The 12162-nt window shown below is 41.0% G+C and overlaps 1 protein-coding gene across 19 annotated transcripts in view; it reads right to left on the bottom strand.

Annotated features, from left to right (window-relative positions):
• Window positions 1-8183, bottom strand: part of EYA3 (EYA transcriptional coactivator and phosphatase 3) — a 119038-nt gene extending 110855 nt beyond the window's left edge. For 17 of the 19 annotated variants that reach the window (XR_012423672.1, XR_012423671.1, XR_012423674.1 and 14 more), the window contains exon 1: window positions 8009-8183. The gene's annotated coding sequence lies outside the window, so the exon portion shown is untranslated. The remainder of the gene's footprint in view (window positions 1-8008) is intronic. The other 2 variants (XM_065526576.2, XM_045376764.3) reach the window with 1 other exon arrangement.
• Between the last annotated feature and the right edge of the window lie 3979 nt (window positions 8184-12162).

Here is a 12162-nt window from a genome sequence, read left to right as displayed (position 1 = left end):
AGCCTCTGAAAGAGAACAAAAAAGATAAAGGAAACCACTGAGTTACTTCCAAAATTTTTTTTGCACAGAATGTGAGGTACCTACAGTAAATAAATATATACTAACAGAAAATACATAGAAATGAAAACAAAAATTTTCAGTTTATCTAGCTATTAAATGCCCCACTAAATATGAGAGATGGCCTATTCTGTTTGCGAAGCTCTAGTTCTCACTCTCAAGAACATTATTCATTAGTGTTGCCTAATTACTGCTTCCTAACCTATAGCAGAGGAACACCTGGTGAAAAGGAAAAGCCAATTTCAAAAATTCTTCTTTAAATTATCACAGATGTTTCCTAAATTTGACATTTTTAAATTTAAAAGACAAAAATTCAGTGATGTAATAAAACACTGATTTTTATAAGATATTTAGGCACTTTTTTTTTTTACCCTATAATGTTCTCTTAAGTCTGAAATATTCCCCCAAAATTTTATATTGGATTATTCTTTTGGTAAGAGAGTGAGATTATCATATTCATATCATCAATCTACTAGGAAAAATTAACATCATTGTGCTAAATTAAATGTTCCTCTTATTTTGAAAAGGGGGAGGGGCACAACAGGTGAAGTTGACCTAAATCGTTTTCAATTACTATGGAAACTAAAGAAAAAATTCAACTCCACCTAAAAGCTAATCATTCTAATGTATTCCCGTAGTAACGGTGCTGATAGTAACTACCTACCAATTTTCCTAAATTCAGTAATTGCTACAATATTAAATTTCAGGTGAAAGAAAACTATTGAAATTTTTAAATACACTGATTATCAGACCCACATAATATAAAAGAGAATTGCTTTGAATCAAAAATTAAATGTTTAACTAAAACTAAAGAATATTCTAAACATCAACAAGTATTATCATCATAGCAAAAGCTTACTCTGTTCAGCTCCATAACAATACTTTTCCCACCAAGTGGAAAAAGGACAAAAGCTACTATAAAAAAACAGTATACTTAACGTCTCAATTAATAAGAAGAGTTAACATGAGAATTAAAATTAGTATTCCTAATCAAATGTCACTTCTTGCCAGAAATATTTATACTTTTCCTGTAAACCAGATTCTACGATTCTCAACTGTTTTCAAAATATTCAGAAAAATAATATCATTATCTGAGTACAAGACTCCTGCATTAAGGTGCACCTCAACTTACATAAAACAATCTCCTTCCCCCAGATATTTGATTAAGTTTTTTAATTTGGGCTTAATAAAGGCACAAAAGAATCATCTTAATATGATTAATAATACTCTAAATGACTATTATTTGCATCTTCTCATTTAGAAAGTAATTTGTGAAAGTTCTCCTCATCTTTTCTAAAGTAAAAATAAAATCACTAATGTAAATATACTACTTTAAGCATGACAGTCCTAAAGAGATGAATGTACTCTAAACATGATAGTCCTGAAGAGTTGAATGTACTTAATTTTACACAAATTTCCAAATTTGGAAATGAGACCAGTGGTGAATCAGATGTTTCAGTTTTAGTCTTCTGTTTTATATTTCCACGTTGTTAAATTCATATGGGAATGGTAAGATTTAAGAATTTTAAGACTACTACATAAGTTTGTTTAATACTCTGAAGATAAAAGAAAAAAATTAACTTCAAGGGGCCATTTTATAAAAAATAGTGACTTATCTCCAAGTAACTCCAAAGTAATTCACTTCCATAAGATAATTTTTCTAACGGAGGAGGAATTTGATCCTGTATTGTCTTAATATATGGTTTTGCCATCTGAGAAACATCGGTAGTAAAAGGTTTGCAATTTGCCTTAAGCCATCATTAGTAAAAAGGCCAAATAAAACCCTCCCTTAAGGTTCCTAACCAAAAGCAGTACTCTTTTGTGTTATAGACAAACTAGATTTTAAACCTCAACCTATAAAGAGAGAAATCACTAAAGTAGCAGACCCTTGTACAAAAAAGATTAACTCAGGAGCCAAAAAGACTAAGTTCAAATCCAGCTCTTTGATAACTAGTTGTGTTACTTTGGGCAAGTTACATAACTTTTGTACCTCGGTTTCCTTATATGTAAAATGGAGATATTAATAGTACCCTTGGCTGGGCACGGTGGCTCACGCCTGTAATGTCAGCACTTTGGGAGGTTGAGGCGGGCGGATCACGAGGTCAGGAGTTCGAGACCAGCCTGACCAACATGGTGAAACCCCATCTGTACTAAAAATACAAAAATTAGCCGGGCATAGTGGCGCATGCCTGTAATCCCAGCTACTCAGGAAGCTGAGGCAGGAGAATCACTTGAACTCAGGAGGCGGAGGTTGCGGTGACCCGAGATTGTGCCACTGCACTCTAGCCTGGGCAACAGCACAAGGGCAAGACTCAAAAAAAAAAAAAAAGAATAGTACCCTTATTTAATAGGGTTGTAAAGATTAAAGAGTTAATACATGTAAACTACTTAGAATAGTTCCTGGTACATAGTAAGTGCTATGTAAAGTTCACTTTTACTTTTACCATTTTACCACTACAGATTTTCATGGTTCAGTTATCAAAAAGTTCCCCAAGTGAAAATTATTTGATTGTATCTATAATGAAAGAACATGATTTTATGTCAATTCAGTTTATTTAATTCTAATTATGTTAAGTCTTTTTTTTTTTTTTTTTTTTTTTGAGACGGAGTCTCGCTCTGTCACCCAGGCTGGAGTGCAGTGGCCGGATCTCAGCTCACTGCAAGCTCCGCCTCCTGGGTTCACGCCATTCTCCTGCTTCAGCCTCCCGAGTAGCTGGGACTACAGGCGCCGCCACCTCGCCCGGCTAGTTTTTTTTTTGTATTTTTTAGTAGAGACGGGGTTTCACCGTGTTAACCAGGATGGTCTCGATCTCCCGACCTCGTGATCCGCCCGTCTCGGCCTCCCAAAGTGCTGGGATTACAGGCTTGAGCCACCGCGCCCGGCCTAATTATGTTAAGTCTTACGTTTAATTCAGAAATGTACAGATAAGATCAAATTCAGAATTTAAGTGTAAATATCAGCCAGATGCAATATTACCTAGTCACATAAATAGCCTAAATATGTACTACTGTAACTGTACACAGTAGGTGCCTCAACAATATTTGCTGAAATAAATGTATTACAAAGAGTATTGCTAATTATTTTCTAGGGAAGAAAATGAAAACCATCTAACTGCTACAAACATTAACCAAGCTAATAAGTTAAAGTGCATCCAACACAATCTATAGTAAGATCTTCATGATATGAAGCACTGACTGCCTTGGGCTGATCTGTTAACTTATTTACAGTAAGTTGGTACTATTTAAACTACACATTCCTTTTCTGATTCAAAATACTATTGCATACTTAAATGGGAAAACAGCAAAGACAAATTTTATGAAGCCCATATTTTAAATGGCTTTTTTAAAATATACTACAAATAACAGAGAAAATGCCTAAATTACTTCTACATTTAATAATTAACTACCCTGGGACTTAGGTTGATGGAACTAAATAAAAATATCAAGGATGATATGTTCCATTATTTGCTATGTTCTCTGACAGTAAAAGATACCAATACCAACAGGGTAGTTTAGAGCTTAAATCATACACTTTGTAAAAGAATATGCACTTGTATTTTTAAGTCAATTACAAAACAGAAAGTACACCTATTTTCCACTTTACTATCAATATAACAATTCAACCTTTTGGTATAAACTAATTAGATGAATATACGGGAAGAACCGCCTATTCTTTATATATGTGTGTGTGTATATATATACACATATATATATATATATATTTTTTTTTTTTGAGACCAGTCTCCCTCTGTTGCCCAGGGTGAAGTGCAGTAGCACGATCTCGGCTCACTGCAACCTCTGCCTCCCTGGTTCAAGCAATTCTCGTGCCTCAGCCTCCCGAGCAGCTGGGACTACAGGCGCACGCTGCCACACCCAGCTAATTTTTTGTATTTTAGTAGAGATGGGGTTTCACCATGTTGCCCAGGCTGTTCTCAAACTCCTGAACTCAGGCAATCCGCCCGCCTCAGCCTCCCAAAGTGCTGACTATTCCTAATATTTTAAAATACACATTCCTGTTTTGAACTATTCTTCCTCCATTTAAATCATACATGAGCTAAAGTATCCTATTGTTACATGCAGAACAGAAATATCTTTTGAACAAACTGCTACCTAAAAAGAAGTTCCATGAGCCTTTTATTTATAATCAAAACAAAATAAATGAAGTCATGAAAAAGCTTTGGCAGAGCACAGAAACCACAACGCTACAAGGTACAAGTAACAAGGACTTGTTGACAGTATATTTTGTTTCTTAAATTTTCAAAACTACATCAGCCGCCTGTGGGTGGTGGCTCACACCTTAATTCCAGCACTTTGAGAGGCCAAGGCAGGCGGATTGCTTGAGTCCAGGAGTTTGAGATCAGCCTGGGAAACATGGTGAAACCCTGCCTCTCCAAAAAAATTTAAAAATTAGCCAGGCGTGGTGGCATAAGCCTGTAGTCCCAGCTATTCTGGAGGCTGTGGGAGGATGGCTTCAGCCCAGGAGATCGAGGCTGCAGTGAGCCAAGATCGCGCCACTGCACTATAGCCTGGCCAACAGAGCAAGGTTTTTTTTTTTTTTTTTGAGACAAACAAACAAACAAACAAACAAAAACTACATCTCCTTAAACATAGGATTCAAGGACCAAAAAACAAACAAAAAAATGTAAGACAAAGTACACTAGCAAATAAAATGACAAAAAAGAACAAAAAATAATCAAACCAAACCAAAATAAGAAAACTTGATGAGCATAAAGCTAATATGCAGAAACATATTTTAAATTGAGCCCTTAGGGCTACAAACTAAAGTAGAAATTTTTATAGAAAATCAACAGTAATTTTTTTTCCTGAGCTTTAAAAACAAACACACATTAAGCTGTCTCTGGGTTTGTTTGTTTGTTTGTTTGTTTGGTTTGATTTCATTTGGCAGCTAGGTGGAGGGGCAGGCTTGAAGATCAGCAGCATGAACACAACTGCTCCAATGACAATACAGGATGCTCATTTAATTAATGGCTTCAATGCAGAATATACAGGCCAAAGTCATTTTAGAAGAACAAAAGAGACTCCTAAAACTTTTCAACTTCTACTTCTGCACAAAACAGTTTCTTTCTCTAGTCCCTCTTTGAAGACAAAATAACTTCGGCTTTGGATTTTAAAATCCGTGTCATAGATTTCTTATCCCAATAGTCTCATTCATACATGACATACATATACTGAAATGACCCACTAAATACTATATTGTGCTTTCCAGCCTATGGCTTTAATGGAATTAACACCCGCTACTCTGAGAGCATGTACGGGACTTTAAAAAAATGACCTTGGAAAAATGATTAACTGTTTAAGTTGTAATTTATTTATTTATTTTTTAAGAGACAGGGTCTCACTCTGTTGCCCTGTGGAGTACAGTGTCGTGATCACAGATCACTGTAACCTCAAAATCTTGGGCTCAAGCGATCCTCCAACCTCAACCTCCTGAGTAGTTGGGACTACAGGTGCACACCACTACACCAGGCTAATTTTGTCTATGTTGCCCAGGCTGGTCTTGAACTCCTGGCCAATCCTCCCACCTTGGCCTTCCAAAGTGCTGGGGATTATAGGTGTGAGCCACCATGCCAGACTTAAACCCTAATTTGTTTATGCTTTGTAAATAAAAGTGCCACTTCTTACTAGTGACAATGGTATATAATCTTTAAAAGTAGATTTTGTTATTTTCTATTGTTTTGAAGACAGAGTGATTTCCCATCATTTTTGGGGTTTAACGTTCTTATATTAATCTGCATTAATAAAGCTGGCATTCCCATGGCTTAAATGAAGCCCATAAACCTGAAGGTAAAGAAGCAGCTGGAGTAAGTCATACATATTGGGGTTAGTTTTGAAGGATGGAAAATAGTAAGGCCAGGTTGGACAGAAGCTAGAGCTATGTAGTGGGGAGGAGGTACACATAAGAAACTTTCAAAGAGGCTTCGCTTAGCAGTTAGGTAAATCCTGAAAGCCAATTAGAAGGGTCCTTCTCTGTGGCTTCTAGGACTAACATGGCCAAACTCCAAAGTCCTTTGCTAAAAACAGCCGAAGAGAGCCCAATTTTGGAATAAGCCAAGGTCTATACACTCTTATATGTATATGTATCATATAATGAAGGACATTTTTCTTTCTTTTTTTTTTTTTTTTTTTGAGACGGAGTCTCGCTCTGCCGCCCAGGCTGGAGTGCAGTGGCCGAATCTCAGCTCACTGCAAGCTCCGCCTCCCGGGTTTACGCCATTCTCCTGCCTCAGCCTCCCGAGTAGCTGGAACTACAGGCGCCCGCCACCTCGCCCGGCTAGTTTTTTGTATTTTTTAGTAGAGACGGGGTTTCACCGTGTTAACCAGGATGGTCTCGATCTCCTGACCTTGTGATCCGCCCGTCTCGGCCTCCCAAAGTGCTGGGATTACAGGCTTGAGCCACCGATGAAGGACATTTTTCTATAGCTATTTAGCCAAAAGATAAGCAGGTGCTCAGAGTTGTATTTAAGTTCATACTAAAGTACTACATTTTAAAGCACAATTTATAGATTACAGAAATCGATCACACAAAAACCTCTGCAATCAAGTGCTAGATATACACCATAAACATCGGGAAAAAATGAAGATTATCCAAGCCTATACTCTAGATCACGAAATTTGGGAAAGGGGGCACTAACCATTATTAAATGCAATTCTTTCATGTTATAAATGACTTTAAACCTCTAGGGAAATTTAAGAAAGGTGCCCTAAATCTCAAAATGAGAAAATGACAGTTTTACAATAAAGGTGGAAATGGTAAGGAAAAAAACCCACAAAAGTTAGAAGAATATTCTAAGCAATGTACTTCTGAGTAATGTAATTCTAAGTAATGTCTGGCTAATGAAGGAAGAGGAAGATAAGTAGAAAACTTAATAGGGTAAAAATGAAAAAACGCATATGTGCATACTAAGTTTAAAGAAGATTACTCTGAAATTACTATAGTAAACTCTTCAGCAGAACACTTTTCGGTAACAACACAATAAATTCATATATCTGGGGCTAATGACCTCCTCACAAACCCTGTCCTCTATCATCACAAGTGTCCTCTAAGAAACGTCCATGCCGAAAACAGAGCTGAACGTCCCAAAACATTGGCATTTTTGTCTCAGCTGTGCACATCCATTCTCATGGGAACACAAAACTGACAGAACGTCCTCATGACTTGTCAATTCACAAGATCGCGCCAGCCCAACCGCTAGCAGTACCGTGTGCCTGCCACCTGTTAGCTGCTCTTGAGAGAGCCCCAAAACTGAGGTAAAGCGAAGAACTAGGAACGCCTTTGTTGAACCCTAACTATGGAAGCTACCAGAGTTCAGTCTAACCCAGCGCCTTAAGGCAAAACTTCCCCCAGGCTAGGGAAGTCTTCCTATTTCGGGGCTTTGGCAAAGCCCTCCTCTAGCTAAGGACAGGCAGGAGAACCCTAGGAGAAGCACTGTCACCTACTGGTCCCAGGAGGAATGATCAAAGGTGAAGAAAGTTGGGGGACAGGGACCTAGGACCCTAGAGAGAGGCTCAGTTTCTCAGTGGTGAAGAGTGAGCACAATTAGAAGGTGGGCCGTGTCGCCGGGTGAAAGAACGCTGAGATCCCAGATCAGGGGTAGGGGAAAAGAGGTGCTAAAAGAAGGGAGGAGGAGAAAAAAGGAGAGGCAGCGGCTGAGAGAAGCTCTGAGGTGTAAGGCAAGAAACCGAGGTTGGAAAAGGGCTGATAAGGCTGAGGAAAAACAGCAAGGCGAGAGATGCACAGAAGCGCGAGAAGGCTAAGCTGAGGTGAATAAGGCGAGGCCAGCGTGAAGGAAAGGGCTGAGGTGAGTGAAGTACTGCAGGGACAAGGGACAGGCGAACAGACTCCCACACACAAGGACCGAGGCAGAACGCTAGACCTTTCAGGCCGTGCTCAACCGGCTGCGCTCAAACCCTGTCGACAGCGGAGACTCACCCAAAGGCTGTAAAAGTCCCACAGCAGGACATGGAAACCAGTCCAGACCCACAGTAGAACCAAGCGAGCGGAGGAAACCGCGGCGTTAGTGTGACCCGGATGCGCATCCCTAGGAACCGGAAGTAAGCTGCCAGAGTCCCCTTACGATCCACACCTCGTTCCACTAGAAGCCTCTGGGCGCATGTGTTGAGTCTGACCGGGCGCGGAAGCGCCTAAGCTCCGCCCACTCTGCCGGCACGGCGAGCCCCGCCCATGGCCACGCCCCTCTCGATGCCACTAAGACGGCAGCTTCTGGGTGAGCCCCAGGCAGTCCCGACGGTGCTACCGCCTTCACTTTTAAGGAAGTCTTTAAAAATGCGCGTAATCCCTACCTCGGTAAAAGGAACGTGAGAAGTGCTAGGTGCATTTGGTAGATTTAGAAAAACTATGGGAAGGAGAATGAGTGGGAAGTTTTGGAAGACATTTGGGAGGCTAGCCCAAGGTGATCTTTTTTCTTTGTTCTTTTCTTTTCTTTTTTTCTTTTTCCTTTTTTTTTTTTTTTTTTGAGATGGAGTTTCGCTCTTATTGCCCAGGCTGGAGTGCAATGGCGCGATCTTGGCTCACTGCAACCTCCACCTCCCGGGTTCAAGCGATCCTCCTGCCTCAGCCTTTCCAGTAGCTGGGATTACAGGCATGTGCCACCACGCCCGGCTGATTTTGTAGTTTTAGTAGAAAGGGGTTTCTCCATGTTGGTCAGGCTGGTCTCGAACTCCCGACCTCAGGTGATCCGCCTGCCTCGGCCTCCCAAAGTGCTAGGATTACAAGCGTGAACCACCGCGCCCGGCCTTTTTTTTTTTTTACTTTTGACACAGAGTCTAGCTCTGTCGCCCAGGCTGGAGTGCAGTGGCGCCATCTCAGCTCACTCCAACCCCCGCCTCCCAGGTTCAAGTGATCCTCCCACCTCAGCCTCCCGAGTAGCTAAGACTACCGGTGCTCACCACCAGGTCTGGCTAATTTTTGTATTTTTCGGTAAGGACAGGATTTTGCCATGTTGCCCAGGCTGGTCTCCTACTCTGGAGCTCAGTTGATCTGTCCCCCTCGGCCTCCCAAAGTGCTGGGATTACAGGCGTGAGCCGTTGCACCTGACCCCAAGGTGATCTTTTTATCCCCAAATTTAGTTTATTCTTAATATTATATGAAGCTTACAACTCACTTCGTGCACACTGTTTTCAGAAACAAAATTCTTAAATGTTTTGTTAATTTTAAATTACAACCCAAGTATGGGCTAGAAGCAAGGTTGAATTCAGGCTTTGTGGAGACTTGACGTTTATTCAATTTTGGGGCCTCTTTAAAATAATCAAGGCCAGGCGCAATGGCTCACGCCTGAAATCCTAGCGCTTTGGGAGGCCGAGGTCGGCGGGTTGCTTGAGCCCAGGAGTTGGAGATCACCCTGGACAACAAAGTTAGACCCTGTCTCTACGAAAGAAAGCAAAACAAAACAGAAAAATTAGCCAGGTGTGGTGGCACGCATCTGACTGAGCCCGGGAGGTAGAGGCTGCTGTGAGTTACGGTTATGCTACTGCACTCCAGCCTGGGCAACAGAGCGAGACGCTGTCAAAAAAAAAAAAAAAATCCAAAATTACAAATACAATATTAGATAAAAAAGTGAACCTTTTATAATGAGAAAAAATAAAAACATTTTTATTAGCTCACAAATACCACGAATAACAAAATCCAGAAAAAAACACTTTTTTCTACATTTTTTGACTGTATATTTGATCACCTCTTCCGATGACAGCAATGTACTAAGCAATATCATTTTCTAAGATCCTTAACTCCTCTCTCACATCCCACATCTACTCCATCAGCAAGTTCTGCAAGATCTGCCTTCAAAATCTGTCCAGAATCTGACCATTTACTGCCTCCGTTGGTATAAACCAGTCAGTCAGTGACTGTGAGTGCCCTATTTATACCCTTGCCTTCCCACAATCTTTTTTTTTTTTTTTTTTTTTCAGATGGAGTCTCCCTCTGTCACCCAGGCTGGAGTGTAGTGGCCTGATCTCGGCTCACTGCAACCTCCGCCTCCTGGGTTCTCCTGCCTCAGCCTCCTGAATAGCTGGGATTACAGGCGCCTGACAGCACACCCGGCTAATTGTTACATTTTTAGTAGAGATGGGGTTTTGCCATGTTGGCCAGGTTGGTCTTGAACTCCTGGCCTCAAGTGATCCGTAAGCCTCAGCCTCCCAAAGTGCTGGGATTACAGGCGTGAGCCTCCGTGTCCGGCCTTTATTTTTATTTTAATTTTACTTTGCTTTTCCTGATCTGAAAACCCTGCAAACTGAGCCACCAACTCCACCAGAGGGAGCCCATGAGTAACCAATGCAATAGCCCCAGAAAGGTTATGCCTAAAGTATTTACATATATATACACGCTGTTTAAGGACAGGAATATGTGCTGAGAAATGCCTCATTAGGTAGTTTCATCATTGTACGAACATCATAAAATGTACTTATACACACCTAAGCTATATGGTATAACCTATTGCTCCTAGGATACAAATCTGTACAGCATGTGACTGTACTAAATACTGTAGGCAATTGTAACACAATGGCATGTATTTGTGTATTTAAACATATAAAAAACATAGAAAAGGTACAGTAAAAATATTATATAATCTTATGGGACCACCATCATATATGTATTCTATCATTTACCAAAATATCATTATGTGGCAGCTATGATTCTAAAACAGAGCTACAAGACAGCATGCAAATTCCTCCCCAGAGCAGAAGCTGTATCTTGCTAGCACTCCAGTGTCTTTACAGTCATTTAAGAATAAAATCCAGGCTGGGCGCGGTGGCTCACGCCTATAACTCCAGCACTTTGGGAGGCCGAGGCAGGTGGATCATGAGGTCAGGAGATCGAGACCATCCTGGCTAACACGGTGAAACCCCGTTTCTACTAAAAATACAAAAAAATTACCCGGGCCTGGTGGCAGGCGCCTGCAGTCCCAGCTACTCGGGAGGCTGAGGCAGGAGAATGGCGTGAACCTGGGAGGCGGAGCTTGCAGTGAGCCAAGATCGTGCCACTACACTCCAGCCTGGGCAACAGAGCAGAGACTCTGTCTCAAAAAAAAAAAAAAAAGAATAAAATCCAGGCCGGGCACGGTGGCTCACGCCTGTAATCCCAGCACTTTGGGAGGCCGAGGCAGGTGGATCACAATGTCAAGAGATCGAGACCATCCTGGCCAACATGGTGAAACCCCGTCTCTACTAAAAATACAAAAATTAGCTGGGCATGGTGGCGTGGGCCTGTAGTCCCAGCTTCTCGGGAGGCAAGAGAATCGCTTGAACCACGACCCAGGAGACAGAGGTTGCAGTGAGCTGAGATCGTGCCACTGCACTCCAGCCTGAGCTACAGAGCAAGACTCTATCTCAAAAAAAAAAAAAAAAAAAGAATAAAATCCAAAGGCTGGGCACGGTGGCTCCCACCTGTAATCCTAGCACTTTGGGAGGCTGAGGCAGGCAGATCACCTGAGGTCAGGAGTTCAAGATCAGCCTGGCCAATATGGTGAAACTTCATCTCTACAAAACATACAAAAATTAGCCAGGTGTGGTGGCAGGCACCTGTAGTCCCAGCTACTCAGGAGGCTAAGGCATGAGAATTACAGGAGGCAGAGCTTGGAGTGAGCTGAGATGGCACCACCGCACTGCAGCCTGGGCGACAGAGTGAGAGACTCCGTCTCGAAAAATAAACAAATATATAAAAATAAAATAAAAATAAGACCTCTAATTTATATATTTCCATTTTGAAAAGATATGATGAATGTATGATCGGTGTTTTATAAGAGTTATTAATTTAAATCCTCCTGATTGACGTATATGAAGTACAATGGTCTGGATTTTACTTCTGTTGATGTTCTATATTGTACTTGAGGCAATTTCTTATGATATATATGATCGTTGAGCTTCTAAAAGCAATCTGTAGTTGGTAGGATTGTAAAATGGCGCAACGTTATGGAAAGCAATATGGTGGTTCCTGAAAAAAAATTGAAAATAGAACTAACATATGATCCAGCAATCCCCTTCTGGGTATATATCCCTAAGAATTGAAAGCAGGATCTCCAAGAGATATTTGCACACCCATGTTCACAGCAGCACTATTCACAATAGCTA

The sequence above is a fragment of the Macaca fascicularis genome, chromosome 1 (assembly GCF_037993035.2).
Source record: "Macaca fascicularis isolate 582-1 chromosome 1, T2T-MFA8v1.1".
Taxonomy (NCBI): domain Eukaryota; kingdom Metazoa; phylum Chordata; class Mammalia; order Primates; family Cercopithecidae; genus Macaca; species Macaca fascicularis.
This window is presented reverse-complemented; position numbering and strand designations above follow the sequence as displayed.